This window comes from Harmonia axyridis, chromosome 1, assembly GCF_914767665.1.
Source record: "Harmonia axyridis chromosome 1, icHarAxyr1.1, whole genome shotgun sequence".
In the NCBI taxonomy this organism is placed as follows: domain Eukaryota; kingdom Metazoa; phylum Arthropoda; class Insecta; order Coleoptera; family Coccinellidae; genus Harmonia; species Harmonia axyridis.
This window is the reverse complement of record NC_059501.1, coordinates 15068084-15081853: the sequence shown is the minus strand read 5'-3', so window position 1 is coordinate 15081853 and position 13770 is coordinate 15068084. Positions and strand designations below refer to the sequence as shown.

The window sequence follows — 13770 nt, the reverse complement described above, 5'->3', positions numbered from 1 at the left end:
AATCAACCCATTTGGACAACTATCGTGAGTTAAGTCACCCTTAATCAAGCTAATTAAACAACAACTGCTTTCTGGGTTGAATCTACCTTCATCAAGTCATATGAACAACTATCATTCTGAGTTGAGTCAACTTCAATCAACCCTTTCGGACAACTATCGTGAGTTAAGTCACCCTTAATCAAGCTAATCAAACAAAAAATTATATTTTCAATGACAGCTCTGACAGCGACTCTGATACTGAATCAGAGAGTGGAAGTAACTAAATATTATTGTGCAACATGTGGAGAAAGTCCTTTTCTCGCGAGTGTGGCACTCTCTGATTCATTATCAGAGTCGCTGTCAGAGCTGTCATTGAAAATATATATTTTTTTCGGCAACCGTCCGGGAAGTGCTCACTTCCCGGACGCTTCTTCTCTGAAAAAGTAGCATTTCCCGGCCTAGTCCGGAAAGTACGTACTTCCCGGACTAGGCCGGAAAAGAATCATAGAATCCATAGCAACCGAGATAACGGCTGACAGTTCATATGAAATTAGTTGTCAAAAATTTGCATGTTTTTGATCGCAATCGCAATAAAATATGGAAAGCAACAGCGATAGTGTTATTTTACATGGTTGCCGAAAAAATTTTGTACGCAACACGTCCGAAAATGGTTTTTTTGGACTCACAGACTTCCAGGACTCGCTTACGCTCGTCCTGGAATTTTGTCTATTCGTCCAAAAAAACCATATTTTCCGGACTTGTTAAGTAAATTACTATTTTTCATGTTTGAGGCACCAGCTGACGTATAATCCACCATGCTATAGCCAGCTGATTGTATTTTTTCGTCTAGATATTGGGAATTTGACAAATTTTCAGTTGGGAGGAAATGACTGAATTTTTTTTTCTTCGTGTTTGGGGGGCTGCCGCCGCTCTCCCCCCCCAGCAGAGTTGCAGCTGACGTTCACGAGGCTTTTTATTACTATTACCTGATGCATTCTACTAATTACCGTTTGAGAGGAACTTGGTCATGTATATCTTTTACTGTCTCCCGGACTATAATTAAACAACAACTGCTTTCTGGGTTGAATCTACCTTCATCAAGCAATATGAACAAATATCATTCTGAGTTGAGTCAACTTTAATCAACCCATGTGAACAACTACCCTGAGTTAAGTTGAGCTTTATCAAGCCAATTAAACAGCAATTGCTTTCTGGGTTGAATCAACCTATTCGAACAAGGATCCTCGTTCCATTTTTCCTTGTGATTTATACATAATCATCGAATGAATGATATGAATCATAAACCATAGTGCTTTTTTTTTTAAGAAGAACTGCGACGTCGAAAAACAAGATCAAAATCCTAGGCGGAGCCCGAATCTTCCACGAAAGTGACATTGCATAATTCACCATATAATCTGGATAACTTCCGGTCGAACATTGTTTTCCACTCTCCTTATTCGTTTTTCCGGGAAATTTTCCCACCTATCGGATCTCGAGGAAATTATGCTTTTAGCGGAACAAACAGTTCAGCGAGAAATCGGAACATTTATCATCTTATTCCCGCTCCCGGGATCTAGAAAGCCATCTATCCTCACGTTTTCTCGGCCTGCTATGAAAAGCGCCAGGGTTGACCTGCCGGCGTATTATCATTCTGTACTTCTATACAGGATGTCCCAAATTCGACTGAAAGCATCTCAGGAACTAAATATAAGACTGATCTCTTGGTTCAAAATAATAAGATATCAGAAAGCAGATCATAGATATCTTGATTCGTTCTCGAGTTACAGGGCGTTACTGAAAAATTATACTGTTTCAAATATTTCGCTATGTCTTGGTTTCTCTTCGATATATTCTAAAAATTCTGAAATGTTTTTTCCGATAATTTTTATAGCTTATATGATACCTACTCAAAACAGACCATAGATATTATTTATCATTTCAGAGATATACAGGAGAGTTGATTTTATAGGTTTTTCAAAAATGTCATCCGTTTCAGGGATATTGAATTTTTCGACTCAATTTATTTGATGGGAAACTTATATCTATATACATTTTCTTCCTTCATTTCGAGATTCAATTCCTTATTTGTCCATCGTATATTTTAATCATTTCATATACAGGGTGAGTCTTTGACTTGTACATATATTTTAACCGAAGATTCTTGAGGTCAAAAGAAACACTTTTTTCATTTACCATTTTTTCCGATTCGGCCCTGTTGAAAAGATATAGCCATTTTAAATTTTCATAATGAGCTAATTCACCCCTGGTAACCGGAACATCGAAGTTTTCGCAATTATAAGATATACAATTTGAAACTTGGAAATAAGCTACTAAGTTGGAAAAACCATCATAAACTCACTTTTAACATTCCATTTGTTGAACAAAATAGTATTTTTAATACAATAAATGAGTTATATCCCAATTTCACTGACGATAAAGATTAAATATTTTTCTCTTGATTTTCTATTTCATTTCGATAATCATAACGAATTGAGCTCGCTACCACCCATATTAGCTCTGCTCTTCATAATTCATATCCATTCATTTATTATATCGCTTTTATAATATATCGTTGTTTATTTCAATATCGTAGAAGAATTGCAATTTAACCTTACATTCTCAAGTAAATAATATTCATCTGTGACAGTTTTAACACAGACTAGTAGTCTGTGGTTTTAAGTTTGAACCTCAAATTTCGAGTGTTGCAAATTTAAACACAGTAGTTCGAATAATCTATGTTCTCACTTCTAACCTAAAATCTAAAATATTCATTTACAGTTTACAGGTTTACACTGTTATTGTCTTATGATATTTGCATAAAATGAAAATCATCGAAGATTTGAAGAAACCCAACAGAATATTGAAGTTCCATACATATTTTCAAGAAATTTAAAAACAATTTCCAAAATAATTGTGTGGATACAAAATAAATAAGTGTGCATTCTGATAGAAAGTAATTCCTTTATGAAATGAAGCATTTGATTTGTTCCAACTATCTCATAAAAATAAAAATAATGATCTGCTTCAATATTTTTGGAGCCATCAGTGTGAAAATATGGAAATGAAGTTTTATGGCTCTGTAATCAATGGAAAATGTTAGACTCCACTTGTAATCAAATTTGTTCTATAATATGTACCTACATTATAGCCAACTCTACTACTTGATTCTTCTTGATTTTGCCATTGAAAATAAATGAGAAGTATTCAATATAAATATCCACAGTTGAATATCCTGTTTCTTTCAACTCACCTATTTGTTTTCATATTAAAACAATTATGGCACTCTTGGAAGTATGTCAATCATATGCTCTAGGATGAATTTATGGAATAGCAAAAGAATGAAAGTATTTATTCTCAATCACATGAAAATTTGTCTAGTATGTACTTAGTGGTATGTTTCGATGTGGGTTTGAATGACCCTCGAAGAATACAGTATTGTTCGATAGCAGCAGTCTTTAGTGGGTTATTGACTGTTGTCATTATAATGGGACTATTTTGTGAAAACTTTTTTAAACATGGGCTTTATGGGAAATCTGGACTTTTCAAAATAGGATGTTGATTTTAATGAAGTATCTATTTATTATAAGAGCTGTGTCAAAGCTCAGTAATTTGTAATCACATAGAAGATTTGAGGTGAGCTTATTTAAATAACTTCATTTTCAAACCAAGTTGGCTAGTACTTCAATTCTAAAATCTGAGACATGACATAGTAAATATTCATTTCTGTGGTTTTTTTTCCACAACAGAACAGAGTTGCATTTAGCCAAAGTACCCAATTTTTCGAATTTCACAGATAATTTTTTTTTTTTAAGATCAACTTACTCAAAAACGGCGCTTTGTAGGAGAAAATATGAAGAATACTTTTATTTTCCAAATTAGCCAAATATTGTTCAATGAACGTTCAAATTACTTTTAAGAGTTGGGTTCTTCGAATTTCTGGTATTTTTATGTGATGTAATGTTCATAATGAAGAAACTGAAAGATGTGTAGGGAATCTTGTGTTCGGAGAAGATGTATCACATCAAGGAATAGCTATATTTCAAAAATCATTTCCTTCAATAGAACCATTTAAGAGATATAGCTGAAAATCACATTTTTTTATCGATTTTCAACAGCCTGTATCTTTGTAACCGGGCCGAATCGGAAAAAACTATAAAGGAAAAAAGTGTTTCTTTTGATCTCAGGAATCTTCGGTTGAAATATATGTACAAGTCAAAGACTCACCCTGTATAGGGAGACCCATTTAAGTACACTATGACATATACAATATAAATAATGGTTGAATTTAGAGTGGTGAAGACATTTGATCAGCATCACGAGTCCTACAACATATAAAAAATTCGAGTAAACCCACCAAAAGCCAATTTTGCCTTTCATACTGTGCGTTATCCTTTAGCTTTACTTAATCGCTGTTGATGATCTGGCCTTTTTGGAGGTAATCAGTGGATATTATACCTTGCGCATCCCAAAATACTGATGCCATAACCTTGCCAGCTGACTGTTCTGTTTTTCCTCGCTTTGGATTAGGTTCATCGTGTGCAGTCTACTCAGCTGACTGTCGATTGGACTCCGGAGTGAAATGATGGCGCCATGTTTCATCCATTGTCACATATCGACGCAAAAATTGAGGTTTATTGCTCTTAAACAGCTTCAAATACTGCTCAGAATCATTAACACGTTGTTGCTTTTGATGGATTGTGAGCTCGCGCGGCACCTATTTTGCACACAGCTTTCTCATGTACAAATATTTGTGAATGATATGATTATGTACACGTTCAAATGATCTTCACATTGTCTGCTATCTCGATCAACTTTACGGCCATTCAAAATTATTTTGCGAATTTTTTAAATTTTTTCGCCGATGACAGCATCTTTTGGGCGTCCACTGCGTTCGTCGTCTTCGGTGCTCATTTCACCACGTTTGAACTTAGCATACCAATCAATGATGGCTGATTTTCCTGGTGCAGACCCTGGAAACTCTTCATCAAGCCAAGATTTTTTTCAACTGTATTTTTTTCCCTTCAAAAAGCAAGATTTTATCAGCACACGAAATTCTTTTTTTTCCATCTTTTTTCAAATAACAAATGTAGCTACACTCACAACGCAATATCTTACAAACTAATGGTCGGACTGCTGTCAAATTTTGACACGTATCGTTTGAAACTAACTAAAAATCATATTATCTGAAGTTTTTTCTACAAACTACAAATTTCGAATGATTTCACATAGTCACGTTAGTTATACGAATCGTGATGACATAAATTGCTGGACTATATGCCTATCAAACATTCCATTTTAATGTATGCTTCTCCGCAGAAATTCGTAGAGAAGTGAATAGTGAACATACACTTCCATTACCATTCATAATTGAATATTTGCGTGCCTGTTCTAGCTAGGGGGCAGAGCGCTTAAATTTCATCCAAACGTATGCAATTTCAGAATTTTGATCCGACAAGAGTCTCAAATGATAAGGTTGGACTGACTGATGAATAATTCGCGGTCAAATTAAAATCCGTCCGCCTGTCTGACCTTGAGCACTCATCGTCTGGAAAAAAAATACCTACAGACTTGAAATTTTCGGGTTGAGTTCGATGTCTGAATGCACTGGTAGAATTCGTGAAATGTGAACTCAAAAATATCGAAAAATAAACATCCTATGGTATTCGACTAGAAGTTGTTGGCTTCGAAGGGGATATTTAATTATTATTATATTAATGTTATAGATAAATATTCAGTGGTTTATAATTTTGTAATGATTAAGTTAGCAATGAGGAAAGTGGTGATTGATGCAAAAAAAAACAATCTAGAGACGGATGTCAAAATACAAGAAAAAAGATTTAATATATGGTCCTTCGAACTGGATTTGACAGATACTGTTAATTTCTCAAAATGTGTACTGTAACTGCCAAATTTGGGATGGAATAGCAATAATGTTATCATCTTTCAAAGGTACATATCTCCGTACATTTGGGTCAACTTTGGAATTTGAAATGGGAATATTGCAGACTCTTATTCTTCGGCAAAAAATATTAATTTTGTACGAACAAATCTTCACGAATGGCTCTGTAATCGTATTTGAATTCTCCATCTGAACAACTTTAACATATACCCGTTCCATTAATAATTCACATGAAATTTAAGTCGTAAATTGTCCAACTATTGAAACTATGGAAAACGTTCTGCGCATAAGATAGACGACTTGACGAAGATTTTTATTAGATTCTAAATAATCTTCTTTCAATTGATACATCATTGTTGATTAATGGAAAGGAATTTGAACCAAAAACAAATAATTTCGCCATTTTCAAATGATCAATGAGAGTACATGTACTGAAAACCAACAGTTAAGCAGAAAACGTTCAAATTTCATGTGAATGATTAATGAATTGGGTAGGTTGAGGTCGTTCAGACGGGAAATTCGATTACAGAGGCATCTATGACGATTCGTGAAGAATTGTCTACAAAACTTTTGTATTTTTTGACGTAGAATACGAATCTGCAATAAAAACAGGGATTCCCATTTGAAATTTCAAAGTTGTCGTCCTTTTCAACACATAAATTAAAAATTACAGGATTTACTTTTGAACACGCATCAATTGTGAAAATTTTTGGTATTTTGACTGGATGGACCAGATACAGGCGAATTTATATTGAAAATAAATTTTCACCTGGAACTGTGAAAATTATAGAGGAATGGGCAAAAAAATTATTTAAATGAGTGAGTGAACATTTAGATTTCTCATATTCAAAAAATTGGTGAGAAAAAATGGAAACTCTTGAAACAGTCTCAAAATATGTGAACTTCCTTAACAGTATATTTCTATTGTCGTTTCAATGAAATCAAAAAAACCGACCTTTCCGAGAATAGTGATTTCAGAACTTTTGACTTGTTTATTCAATATTTTTTTTAAATAGTGGCTTATTAGTCATTATATAGGATTAATTAGGAGTATATTGTAAAAACCTAATTTTAAAACACCTTGTGGAATAATTTCGTGGTCGAATTTTTTTGATTGCCGATAGAATAATAAGCAATTATTGCGAAATTCATTTATGCAAACTTATTGAATTCAAATCAAACTTCCAAATTTACTAATTCAAAATGTTACTTTAAAAAGCTGAAGAAACGTAGTTTTTACATCTTAATCAGCTCAATACATATTTTGTATCACCATCTCTAGCTCTTCTTACTGGTCTGCATACGTCGCTTCATACTATCTCTTAAAAATGAACAAGTGCACTTCAAGCCATGAACCAAAAAGCAAAATGTTGAGAAGGAAGGTTAATAATAATAATAATAATAATAATGAGAGCTATAGAAGAAAACAGGATAATATGATTTTTGAAAATTCCGAAAGAAAATTCTACAGAATGTTAAACAATAATATGTCAGCAACACCAGGAAGTTATCCAACCGTCGAGGATATTGAGAATTTTTGGACAGATCAACTGGCTACACCAACCCCCTACAACTCCCAGGCTGATTGGATAAGAAATGAAGAGAAATCCTGTGAGACAATGGAACAAATGCCGCATAACGCAGTTTCTATAGAAGAATTCCATGAAATATTGAAAAACACACACAATTGGAAATCACCCGGCCCAGATGGAATCCACAACTTTTGGTTGAAAAAATTTTGGTGTATACACGGCAGGCTAGTTGAAACCATAAATGATGTTATAAGTAATCCAACGGAAATGCCCAAACTTTTAACAACAGGGACCACTTACCTCTTACCGAAGGATATGCAACACACAGCGGATCCATCAAAATACAGACCAATTACATGTCTACCAACAATATATAAAATCATCACATCATGTATAGCATCTCGTATCTACAAACATTGCGAGACAAATAATATAATGACAGCACAGCAGAAAGGATGTTCCAAGAATGCACTAGGATCGAAAGAACTGCTGATAATAGATTCCATCATATGCAACCAAGCCTTCAAAAAACACAGAAATCTTTTTATGACATATTTTGACTATAAGAAGGCCTTCGACTCTATTCCACATGGGTGGCTGACAAAAATTTTGGAAATATACAAGATCGATCCAATTACAATAAACTTTCTGAAGTATGCAATGTGCAACTGGAGAACGAATATCGAACTCTCTACAGCGAACATAACTACTAAAGATATTCCAATAAAAAGGGGAATTTTCCAAGGAGATTCGTTGAGTCCCTTATGGTTCTGCTTGGCGCTGAACCCCCTTTCTAAACAACTGAATGCTACTGAAAAAGGTTTCAATGTGAAAGGAAACAGAAATAATATTGCACTCAATCATTTGCTATACATGGATGACCTCAAACTTATAACAGGCAACAAAAACCACTTGCAAATTATGGTCAAACTGGTTGAAAATTTTTCGGAAGACGTGGGGATGAAATTCGGATTGGACAAGTGTCGTACTATTAGCGTAGTGCGTGGAAAAATCCAAGATGAACCGATAGCTCTCTCCAATGGACAGGATATAGAAGCAATGAAATCGGACGATCTTTATAAATACCTGGGAATGAAACAAAACCGACGAATAAACCATCAAAGAATGAAGGAAGACTTAACAACTGAGTTCATTAGGAGAATCAACAAAATTTTGAAAACAAACCTCAACAGCAAGAACATGACGAGAGCTATCAATACATATGCATGTTCAATTCTTACATACTCTTTCGGTATCATTCCATGGACCAAAACAGATATGGAAAACCTGCAACGCAAAATGAGAACCTTGATGACGAAAGCACACAAGCACCATCCGAAAAGTAGCATTGAGAGGACGACACTGCCGAGGAATAAAGGAGGCAGAGGTCTGCTAGACATCATGGAACTTGTCCATGGTCAAATTGAATGCCTACGAACATACTTCAAAGACAAATCAGGCACGTCAGAGATCTACAAAGTACTGTGTGAAGCAGACGAATCAACACCTTTACAACTGCACAAGGAGCAATTGTCATACAACCACCAGACAATCCAAGAAAAACTGCAAAGATGGAGAGAAAAGCCCCTACATGGACGACATTTCAACGAGGTGAACCAGGATCATGTCGACATTGAAGCGTCGAACTATTGGCTCACATCAGGTGCGATGTATCCAGAAACGGAGGGATTTCTTTTAGCCATCCAAGATCAAGTGATCTCAACAAAAAATTACTGCAAACATATCATAAAGGACCGAACTATTACTGACGATCGATGCCGTTATGGTTGTCCAACGAACGAGACAATCCAACATATCACGGGAGGATGTCAAATGTTCGCAGGAAATGAATATAAAGAGAGACACAATGCAGTAGGAAAGATACTACACCAAGAAATGGCAACTAAATTAACACTAATTAATTCTGAAAAAGTGCCATACTACAAGTACCGACCGGAAACCATCCTGGAAAACGAACGCTATAAACTGTACTGGGATCGTACAGTTTTGACTGATAAAACAGTCCCTCACAACAGGCCAGATATATTGCTAGTTGATAAACAACAAAAGGCAGCAATACTCATCGACGTAGCAATACCTAATAACAAAAACATGCGTCAAAAAGAGGTCGAAAAAATTTCAAAATATAGGGACCTCGAATTTCAGATAAAGCGCCAGTGGGGAATGATATCAACGCGAACTATTCCAATTATCATCTCAACAACAGGAATAGTACCCAAAAATCTCAAGAGAAATATCAAGCAACTAGGACTTAGTGAGTATATATGTAATATAATGCAAAAAGCTGTTCTTTTAGGTACTGCAAGGACGGTGAGAAAATTCCTAGGAAGCGAAGGACAGGTCCAAGGATCGCGTGTAAGAGGACCAGAAGTTCGACGAGAACCAGGGGGACCACAAGGACCGGACACGACCGAGCTCAGTCCTTCTGATATTTTAAATATCTGGGATTGAGTGAATGTTCCTCTTAGCGAGGAGTGAGAAGCCGACGGCGAGGAAAAATCCTACGCGTATAGGCAAAAGTCGAATAATAAATATTCAACTATGTAGTGGCAGAGAGGACAGGAATACCAGTGATGAATAATAATAAATCGACTTCATTCAACAAATATACATACATTTACCCTGAAAAGGCAGAGATTAGCTAAAGTTACTGAAAAAATAAAAAACCATGAGACGTCAACTTGTTGCGTTTTTTCGCACCTGAGTGTACTTGTGGGCGTGGAAAATTGCACATTATCCTACGATGTCTGATAATATGGAAATTCCCACGCCATGTGTATATTTAGTTCAAAGATAATTAAATAGTTTCGGATGTTGTGAGTCATTATCACATCGTAATGTCTGATAATGTGACAAGGTGTTTTAATTTTGATTAACTTTCTGTTTATTATTTTCAAGTGATATTATGATGTCACGAGACTCTGGAGAAGTATCATACTATAAGTTTCAACTCACTAATGGGGAATTCGTGGTGAAATTCAAATCTGTAAACAAGATAAATATTGAACGGAAAAACCTAGATAATTGAAATTTTCAAGGTTGGTTCAAATCCAGAATATCGCTGTTGAGTTCGTTAATGGGCTTGTTCCATTAAGGTGTTCCATAAATATGGTCGGTTGAAATTTTTTTCACTGAATATTTCAAAACTATCGATTCGAAATATCATAGTGTCCTTAGATGTAAAATAACAATTTCAAAATTTCATGACAATCGTGCCACTAGCACCAGAGGAAATTTAAGAGTCCGTTCACGCGGCGCAAATTCAGGCGTTTTCTTAACTAATTCGGTCGTGATTTTCTCAGGAACGGTAAACGCTATCGAGATGATTCAAAACAATATTGGAAGGTCTTAATCCCTTGTATGTTCGTTAGGTAATAATTTCACTTCAAGTTGCAAATTAATTGTTTTATTGAAGTAGAAAGTACGATTTTCAATACCAATTTTGAATGATTTATTGTCGCTTCAGTTGACCTAAATTCGAAAATCTAATACAAATTGGTCATAGCCTATTTCTTCTTCTTTGCAATGATACCAATTAGAAATATATTACATCATAGTTACTCAAAATTCTCTGAGACGTTGTAAATCTGTTTCGAGTGCCAGAATTGTGAACTAAAAATCGTTGCTCCTCCCTGAGGGGCGTGGCTTGTAGCTATCAGGACCGTCTCTTAGGAAATATATTCTTGAAAACCTGAATTATTTGTTACGAACAAAAAAAAATATTTTGTCGCTTAAACCTGCAAGTTCCTATTCCAGCATTGATTATCTTTAAAGCCATATGTCTGATTTTCATGTTACTTTCTCGAATGAAAAAATGTATTCCTCATGGAAGGTTTCGGATTGGATGCAATAGTCAATTAATTATTTCGGACCGAAGGTTCGTAAGTTTGAGAAAAAGTAGATATCTGTTATTGAAAAAATCGATTCGGATGTAATGATGGCTGGCAAATTACCTTGTTTTTAACATATTTCATATAATACAAAATTTGGGTAGTTCAGAACCTATCTAAGATTCGGTATTGTGCTACTGCTTGAGAATAATACTTTAAAAGTTAACAAGAGGTGATTTCGTGTAAATTTATTAGAGTTATTTCAAGATTTCATTGTCACATCAGATAAACATCAGTTGTAAATAAAGGTTATTCGGTACTCTTTTGTGTACCGTATTATTTCATTGCTGGACAATTTGACAGTTTCTAGGTAGGTTCAGCATTGCATAGGTACCTGAAAGAAGGCATTTAGGAGTAAAAATTTAAAATGGTCTATTTTTGTACCTATTCGTATATTTCTACTTACTCATTGATTTTATGTAGAAATGAAGAATATACCCGACATTGAAATAACCATTTTCAAACTGAAATTCCTAGAATGGTATTCTCAATTTCGGGTTGAGGTATTACTAGAAGTTTTCATATCTATTTGTCCTGTGCAGTTCTCCTTATAATTTTGTTTATGTGTATTGAATTGAACCTTTTATGCAGGGAAATATCTTTGGATACATTCCGAATTGTTTGTATTCAGCAATTTCTCTAAAAGAACATTCTAGTCACTCCGTTATTTTTGAATAAAATTGATCTAATATGCGTTTGGTGAAGGAAATAAAAATAGGTTTTCAGTCGAAATTAGTTTTCGTACGCATTATGTGTAGAATTTCGAAATGGTATGAATGTCCCTTGTTTTTCATTTTCACTGTATAAAGAAAGAAAGACAATTTTTTACAATGATTTCAAAATAAAAGAGTAGGTACACAATGAAGTATGTAACAACAACAGTGCATACACGCTATGAAAATTGAAATTCATCTTCGACAGCCATAGAAGCTGAAGGATTTTGTTCCAGTTTACCTATGTACAAATTGATACAGCAAAATGATTGCCGATGGGGACAGTAGTTGTTACAAGAAAAAAATTCTTGATACTACTCTTGTTATAAGAAGCTCAATTTTTCTGTGTTCATCAACAGTTGAAACCATAGAAATATTGAGACTCTTAGATGGTACAAAACCTTATTATTTTATGGAAAAAAGTATTTGACCATTTTCCATTATTTATATTGATACGATACCATACGATGTTATATATTTTTGAAATCAGGAAAGATTGAGCTTTCAAAAAATAGCATAGAAATCTAGTGTTCCCATTTGAAAAAACATAACTTTGGGTCATAGCTTCATAATTAAAAACCCTTTTGAAAAGACGAGCAGGCCACTGGATTTTACGTAAAGAAGTGCCTCTATGTTGTTTTTATTTCAGAGCTCTATCATCAGTATTCGCGGAGATATCAATGGTTTCCGATATCGCCATTTTTCAAATTTTCGCCTATAACTCGAAAACAAAAAAAGTTAGCCAAAAATGAATACCTACTACTCTTGTTAGTTTCCCAGAAAAAGAGAACTAGAATGGGGTATCAGATTTTGTCTTTATCCTCTGGTTCAAAAGTTGAAGTGCTAGAACATCGAAATTTGCCCACCTTGTATAGTTCAGAAAATAAAATGTACCAATCATTTACTGAGGTACTACTGTAACGAATTACGAGAACTCTCGAAAGCACGTAGTGTTCTAGGGCCGGTGAAGAATGTGATAAACTACAGTTCTCTGCAGGGTCAGATAATTATTGAGAAAATTGTGAAAAACCATACATAGATGAGGGAACATTCCAATAATATAGGGCTGAATTCTTGAGGGGTTTAATCAAAGCAGAAGAAGCTTATAATGAAATTTAGCTGAAAACACAGCTTCAAACTGATTCTGCTGATTGGCATCAGTAGAGGAGGAAATTGTTGACGGCTTCAATATATGTAAAATGCCTCCTATGACAAGTTGTTACTCAACAGTTGAAAGCATTTTACAAAAACATTTTTCTGCAAAAGCTATAGATTCGGGAAAAATAATGAAGATCGTGCGAAGCGTCTATTAGAGAACGAATTGTGCTCGAAGATCACAAACAGTGGAATTTTTATTAATAAAAAATGGCCTTTTCTAGGTGCCTCTTCAGATGGCGTTGTTGAAAAAAATAATCATTCAATTGAAATCAAATGCCTGTTTTCAGCAAGAAATAATATGATGAAGGACGCTATTGAAAGGAAACAAATCACATATTTGGAAAAAATGATGATTAGAAATATCGATTAAAAGAAAGTCATAATTATTATTTTCAAGTTCAGGGACAATTAAATATAGCTGAAAGAGAAAAATGCCTTTGTCGTATGGACTTTGAAGGACTTTTTATTTATCGAAGTCAACTTCGATGAAGAGTTTTTAGAAAAAAAATTCTATTAGGAATCCCCAATTCAAACTAGATCTTCAGGATAAGCAAAATTGAAGAAAAAAAAGGCAATTT

The 13770-nt window shown here is 34.5% G+C and overlaps 1 protein-coding gene and 1 long non-coding RNA gene across 2 annotated transcripts in view; one reads left to right on the top strand and one right to left on the bottom strand.

Annotated features, from left to right (window-relative positions):
* LOC123677856 (E3 ubiquitin-protein ligase AMFR-like) overlaps nt 1-13770 on the top strand; it is a 63906-nt gene that overhangs the window by 7931 nt on the left and 42205 nt on the right. The gene's annotated exons all lie outside the window — the stretch shown is intronic.
* Nucleotides 11235-12450, bottom strand: LOC123677870. The gene is made up of 2 exons (XR_006747146.1): nt 11728-12450; nt 11235-11655 (listed from the first exon to the last, which is right to left on the bottom strand). It is a non-coding gene; the product is annotated as an uncharacterized LOC123677870 (long non-coding RNA).